Source organism: Eriocheir sinensis, unplaced genomic scaffold (assembly GCF_024679095.1).
Source record: "Eriocheir sinensis breed Jianghai 21 unplaced genomic scaffold, ASM2467909v1 Scaffold1842, whole genome shotgun sequence".
Taxonomy (NCBI): Eukaryota; Metazoa; Arthropoda; class Malacostraca; order Decapoda; family Varunidae; genus Eriocheir; species Eriocheir sinensis.
Genome location: NW_026111231.1, coordinates 1 through 7,500, shown reverse-complemented (window position 1 = coordinate 7,500; position 7,500 = coordinate 1). Strand labels below are relative to the sequence as shown.

General features: G+C 46.1%; 1 long non-coding RNA gene across 3 annotated transcripts in view; it reads right to left on the bottom strand.

Moving 5' to 3' along the window:
- Positions 1-7,402, bottom strand: part of LOC126990643 (uncharacterized) — a 10,928-nt gene extending 3,526 nt beyond the window's left edge. Inside the window, exons 1-4 of one of the 3 annotated variants that reach the window (XR_007744616.1) lie at positions 7,245-7,390; positions 4,449-4,665; positions 3,647-3,724; positions 896-1,037 (exon numbers count right to left, since the gene is read on the bottom strand). This is a non-coding gene — a long non-coding RNA (uncharacterized LOC126990643). Of the gene's footprint in view, positions 1-895; positions 1,038-3,646; positions 3,725-4,448; positions 4,666-7,244 lie in introns of all 3 variants that reach the window. The other 2 variants (XR_007744618.1, XR_007744617.1) reach the window with 2 other exon arrangements.
- Between the last annotated feature and the right edge of the window lie 98 nt (positions 7,403-7,500).

The following is a 7,500-nucleotide window of genomic DNA, read 5'->3' as shown; positions in this document are numbered from 1 at the left end:
CGTGTAGCAGCAACGGGCCAAATTTGTGCCATGATATAAACCCCAAAAATAGACGATGCATAAACTGATCACAAATGCTTTGATATATATAATTAAGTGCTTTGTGTGAGGGGTCATTTTTTCTCATTTTTCTCGCTTAGAGGGACCATTAACCCTTTCATTGCTAAACGCTCGCTGCGACCTCCACCCACACTCACATCTCGTGCGTATGAGTGTTCCAACATTAATTCTCACAACATAGGATTGCCAATTGAGTGGATTCTTCACTAAATTTGGTGGAAAATCATATCAGCCCAGCGTGGCAAATCTACGGATGAGTAACTGGTGGATGTTCTTGCCCAATATAGCGGCATTTTTGCATAGCTTCACCGATCACCTGACTGATTCTTTGACCAAATAGTTGTAAATATTGCAGTTGGTAATGCTCCCTTGCCAGAATCTGAAGGAAAAAATGTCCACAGTTCCCTCAATATGGCTGATCATCCCGCACGCACCGATGTAAGTGTTAACATTCAACACTCCCTGAACGTTCGCAAGAGAGGCATACATAACTGACTCCTATAGATCTGGACCTCCTCTTTCCAATGGTGTTTTTAGTTTTCAGCTGTGATGAATAGTTTTTGAGAAACAGAGGTTAAAAGAGACCCCCAATTGGGCTGCCCAACTGCGCCTGAGGGGATAGTCGCGTCCACACTGCGCGCAATGAAAGGGTTAAGAAACATGACCCCCACAGCTACTGGGTTAATATTTGTCAGGCCAGCGAGTCCTAACCCACAGAACATTTGTTACACAGTTTTTCCCGCACACCACTTACAGGAGAAATAAGAGAATATGAGAAACAGAAGACAGTCGTAAGAGAAACAAGAGACAATTATAGCAGAAATAACACTTTTACCAATGCAAACCACTGCTCTAGAGTCCGGGTTGCTGGCCGGTCTTCAGGACAGCATGCTGTGGCCTCTCAGCTGGTAGTAGCCAAACCACATCATCATCATAGCGGCCAACAAGGAGCGTCACACTCAGCCTCCAGTGTTCCGCTGAAGAATATTCAAAATATAAAAATACATTACTCACTGTGTCACCCTAAACTATTTTATAAAAGACAATCTCAGCCATCCTAACCTGACCAAACTTTAATGAACCTAAGCTAGCCTTAGGCCACACAGGGAGCAAGAACGTTAATACATTATAAGCAATGCCACACTGGCAGCAAGCTGCTTGGCGAGAAAGCGAGAGTTGACAAATGAGTTTTTTTGCGCGAGATCGCTCGGTCAGGAGTGACATCACAGACATGTATTATTTGCCGTATCTCAGCCATACATTAGATAGGCCATTTTGGTTGACACCGTTAAATGCAGCAGTGATTGCAGAACTTGAATATGTTTGTGAAAACTCAATAAAACAAAAACTAACTGACGAGTTGAAGTTAAAGAATCACACTCCGTAATAACACATTCTACATGTAACTTGCAGCAGCACCAGCTATGAAATGCTATAAACAATTCCATCTTCTAGAGAAAAGCCTCCTGTATACAGAGTTTTTTTAAGGGGCTCTCACACATTCCCGGCCTCGGTCCCGATAGTCCTCGATAACTCCCGATAAGTCGATCAGGGCCTGACCGCCGACAAAATAGGCAATAATCCCGGGACCGGCAGCTTACCGCCGGTCTGCCTGCGGTAGACCGGCGGTAGACTGGCGACCATATACGATTTTCGATTTCTCCAACCGGCAACTGCAGCAGGTCAGTCAACGGTAGACTGCCAGCCTACCGGTGGCAGACCGCTGGTCTACCAGTGACAGACCTGCGGCACATCGACGACCAAACACTATCTTTGCATTTTTATATTTTAAAATTACCTCATAAACTGCTTCAAACCTAAATTCATTTGTGTGCATAAAACTCTCTCTCTCTCTCTCTCTCTTCTTCCTCCTTTCTTTCATCTCTTTCCATCCTCTCTCCCTTACTTCCTCACTCCCTCTTTCTTCCTCACTCACTCCCACCTGTTCCTCCTTCCATTCCTTTCCCTCTCTCTCTCTCTCTCTCTCTCTCTCTCTCTCTCTCTCTCTCTCTCTTTTCTCTCTTTCACCCACTCCTCTTCCTCCTTTATCTCATCTCCCTCTCTCTCTTCATTCCCTCGCTCCTACCTGTTCCTCCTCGTTTTCCTCCTTCCTCCCTTGCTAATCCCCAGATCATAAACAGGTGTTCACTTATGGCCTACCGCCAGTCTACCGCCGGTCTGCCGCAGGCGTCGGCGGTTGACCACCGGTCGACTAGGACATTTTCAACACCGCCAGTCGACCGGGCGCATCGCCGATATCTTTGAAAATTTTAAAGTTGACCGGCGGTGGTCAGCTGAGTCTACGGTCCTCAGGGTCGACCGGCGGTCTGTCGCCGACAATCCCCAATCTTACAGCCGGTCAACCGGCGACTGGCTTATCGGGAGTCATCGGGGATTATAGGAGAAGGGAACAAGACACAACCCCCGATTAATACCTGGTAGTACCCATTCACTGCTGGGTGGACAGGGGCGTAGGGTATCGGAAAAGCCACCCAAATTTTTCCACTCCGCCCGGGAATCGAACCCGGGCTCTTTCGGTTGTGAGCCAAGTGTGCTAACCACTGCACCATGAAGCCCCCCAGGATGAATAGGGTGAATACTCCACACTTATAAATAAAGGGTTAATACTTCACCCTTATCCTGACCTGGAAACAATGAAATCTGGCCTAACTTAATTCTAACCTAATCTGACAGGTGGTAAATGTCCACAGAGTTGCCCATCTCACTGTGGTACTTCTCACCCTAACCATGGGTTAGATCTCATAATTCTATGCATTTTGAATCCCATATATATGCCTCGCAAATTGACAGAATCGCTGCTAGCAATTTTTTAAAAGTTAGTGAGTTTTTTGCAGCCGCCTCAGAGCATCACGGTGGGACTGGGATACTCTGTTCCCCGTCTCTTCTTACACTCACTTCTCACAATCCTCATGGGTTAGATCGCCGCAAACTGTTAGAAACGCCGCCACCGATTTTTGAAAAGTTAGTGAGTTTTTGGCGGCCGGCTCGGGGCGTCGGTGCCACCATTACTTACTTTATGAAACATCACTAGGTCTTCATATATCTTTTCTACAAACGCTTGGTTAGTGATTAGCCCACTCGTGTGAGACCAGGTCTACCGCGTGGTTATTTTTTATTTTTTTAGAACATGCAGACCCACGAGCTATTTTGTGGTGGCACCGACGCGATGGTTTACGGTTGGGGAACATATTTAAACTAACCCAACCGAACTCTACAACCTAACAGCTAACGGGGGGGCTTTGACCCCTTCGCCCCCCCACATGTATATGCAACTCAGCTCTGCGGAGGTGTTCCTCGCTTCCACGCCCGGGGCCCACAACATCACGGCCCGCAAAAAAAACACCAACCTTTCATAAATCACTAGCAGCGATTCTATCAATTTGTGAGGCATATATATGGGATTCAAAATGCATAGAATTAAGAGATCTAATGCATGGTTAGGGTGAGAAGTACCACAGTAAGATGGGCAACTCTGTGGACATTTACCATCTGACAACCATACATTTTTTTTTACTAATCAGCTTAATGTTCACTGAGGAAATGGAACCCAGAAAAGTTTACTCACCACCACGGCTCCTGCCAAGCAAATCACAACTTGGCCCCCGAAGGAGAGATAGGGTTCGGCCTGCCATCGGGTGTACTTCTGGAATAGCAATAAAAAAAGGTTACATGTTGGAAATTTCCGTATAAAATGACCTCCCGTTGTCTTTTTTTTTTTAACCTGAGGGGCCAGATTTGTGGCTCTACCGTGTAGCAGCGATGGGCCATTTCTGACCTGCTGGACCTGGCCGCTAAATGCCCATTATTACGTACTTAAGACAGCTACGCCCCATGTGACCTCATGTAAGAGCTCAATGCATCTTATTCTCCATATCATAGGTCGTAAGTGTCGGTAATAAGGTCAGAAATAAGGTCACACGGTCGCCTTTGTGAGCTCACCCCTAAACCTAATTCATTGTTTACGACATTCACGCCTCATCTGACCTCATATATCAGGTCAATCCCCCTTAATTCTTCACTCTGTAGAGGTCAAAGGGTTTACTGGGTATCGATGATAAAAGTTCACGTTAAGCTGATGGCCGCCTCTTATCTTGCATATATCACACATTTTCCGCCTTTTCCCCACATCACCGCTTGACCTCAAGAAGTATAGTGACCTTGTATGTCATGACCTCAAGCCCCGTCTCGGTATACCCAGTAGTTTACGAGAAAAATATATATATACAAATATTTTCCTCAATCCAACCCGCACCGCCATCTTTACCCGAGGCCCCGCGGTCAACCCACATTTAAATCCCATTTGACCACGTTCATTACACTTCTCGCCGTTATCACCCATATCAAAACAAGCACAAGGCATTCCTCACCTCTTTGATCTGCATGGCGTGTCTTTACAGCGGCTAATTCCCACGGAATCACATAAAATAGACATGACTCTTAATGGTGTCTAAACAGAGCGAATTCACCGCGAGGGAGGAAGGCCAGTCACGTTATCATAAGGGAATAACTTCGCCAACTTCCACGAAACCACATCATCATCATAGCGGCCAACAAGGAGCGTCACACTCAGCCTCCAGTGTTCCGCTGAAGAATATTCAAAATATAAAAATACATTATTCACTGTGTCACCCTAAACTATTTTATAAAAGACAATCTCAGCCATCCTAACCTGACCAAACTTTAATGAACCTAAGCTAGCCTTAGGCCACACAGGGAGCAAGAACGTTAATACATTATAAGCAATGCCACACTGGCAGCAAGCTGCTTGGCGAGAAAGCGAGAGTTGACAAATGAGTTTTTTTGCGCGAGATCGCTCGGTCAGGAGTGACATCACAGACATGTATTATTTGCCGTATCTCAGCCATACATTAGATAGGCCATTTTGGTTGACACCGTTAAATGCAGCAGTGATTGCAGAACTTGAATATGTTTGTGAAAACTCAATAAAACAAAAACTAACTGACGAGTTGAAGTTAAAGAATCACACTCTGTAATAACACATTCTACATGTAACTTGCAGCAGCACCAGCTATGAAATGCTATAAACAATTCCATCTTCTAGAGAAAAGCCTCCTGTATACAGAGTTTTTTTAAGGGGCTCTCACACATTCCCGGCCTCGGTCCCGATAGTCCTCGATAACTCCCGATAAGTCGATCAGGGCCTGACCGCCGACAAAATAGGCAATAATCCCGGGACCAGCAGCTTACCGCCGGTCTGCCTGTGGTAGACCGGCGACCATATACGATTTTCGATTTCTCCAACCGGCAACTGCAGCAGGTCAGTCAACGGTAGACTGCCAGCCTACCGGTGGCAGACCGCTGGTCTACCAGTGACAGACCTGCACATCGACGACCAAACACTATCTTTGCATTTTATATTTTAAAATTACCTCATAAACTGCTTCAAACCTAAATTCATTTGTTTTCTTAAAACTCTCTATCTCTCTCTCTCTCTCTTCTCTCCTTTCTTTCATCTCTTTCCATCCTCTCTCCTTACTTCCTCCTCCCTCTTTCTTCCTCACTCCTCCCACCTGTTCCTCCTTCCATTCCTTTCCCTCTCTCTCTCTCTCTCTCTCTCTCTCTCTCTCTCTCTCTTTCTCTCTTTCACCCCTCCTCTTCCTCCTTTATCTCATCTCCCTCTCTCTCTTCATTCCCTCGCTCCTACCTGTTCCTCCTCGTTTTCCTCCTTCCTCCCTTGCTAATCCCCAGATCATAAACAGGTGTTCACTAATGGCCTACCGCCAGTCTACCGCTGGTCTGCTGGGTGTCGGCGGTTGACCGCCGTCGGCTAGGACATTTTCAACACTGCCAGTCGACCGGGCACATCGCCGATATCTTTGAAAATTTTAAAGTCGACCGGCGGTGGTCAGCTGAGTCTACGGTCCTCAGGGTCGACCGGCGGTCTGTCGCCGACAATCCCTTAATCTTACAGCCGGTCAACCGACCCGGCTTATCGGGAGTCATCGGGGATTATAGGAGAAGGGAACAAGACACAACCCCCGATTATTACCTGGTAGTACCCATTCACTGCTGGGTGGACAGGGGCGTAGGGTATCGGAAAAGCCACCCAAATTTTTCCACTCCACCCGGGAATCGAACCCGGGCTCTTTATGTTGTGAGCCAAGTGTGCTAACCACTGCACCATGAAGCCCCCCAGGATGAACAGGGTGAATACTCCACACTTATAAATAAAGGGTTAATACGTCACCCTTATCCTGACCTGGAAACAATGAAATCTAGCCTAACTTAATTCTAACCTAATCTGACAGGTGGTAAATGTCCACAGAGTTGCCCATCTCACTGTGGTACTTCTCACCCTACCCATGGGTTAGATCTCATAATTCTATGCATTTTGAATCCCATATATATGCCTCGCAAATTGACAGAATCGCTGCTAGCAATTTTTTAAAAGTTAGTGAGTTTTTTGCAGCCGCCTCAGAGCATCACGGGGGGACTGGAATACTCTGTTCCCGTCTCTTCTTACACTCACTTCTCACACTCCTCATGGGTTAGATCTCATTATTCTATGCATTTTGAACCCCATTTATGTTCGCAAACTGTTAGAAACGCCACCGATTTTGAAAAGTTAGTGAGTTTTTGGCGGCTCGGGCGTCGGTGCCACCATTACTTACTTTATGAAACATCACTAGGTCTTCATATATCTTTTCTACAAACGCTTGGTTAGTGATTAGCCCACTCGTGTGAGACCAGGTCTACTGCGTGGTTATTTTGTATTTTTTAGAACATGCAGACCCACGAGCTATTTTGTGGTGGCACCGCGATGGTTTACGGTTGGGGAACATATTTAAACTAACCCAACCGAACTCTACGACCTAACAGCTAATGGGGGCTTTGACCCTTCGCCCCCACATGTATATGCAACTCAGCTCATGGAGGTGTTTCTCGCCTTCACGCCGGGGCCCACAACATCACGGCCCAAAAAAAACAAACTTTCATAAATCACTAGCAGCGATCAATTTGTGAGGCATATATATGGGATTCAAAATGCATAGAATTAAGAGATCTAATGCATGGTTAGGGTGAGAAGTACCACAGTAAGATGGGCAACTCTGTGGACATTTACCATCTGACAACCATACATTTTTTTTTACTAATCAGCTTAATGTTCACTGAGGAAATGGAACCCAGAAAAGTTTACTCACCACCACGGCTCCTGCCAAGCAAATCACAACTTGGCCCCCGAAGGAGAGATAGGGTTCGGCCTGCCATCGGGTGTACTTCTGGAATAGCAATAAAAAAAGGTTACATGTTGGAAATTTCCGTATAAAATGACCTCCCGTTGTCTTTTTTTTTTTAACCCGAGGGGCCAGATTTGTGGCTCTACCATGTAGCAGCGGTGGGCCATTTCTGACCTGCTGGACCTGGCCGCTAAATGCCCATTATTACGTACTTAAGACA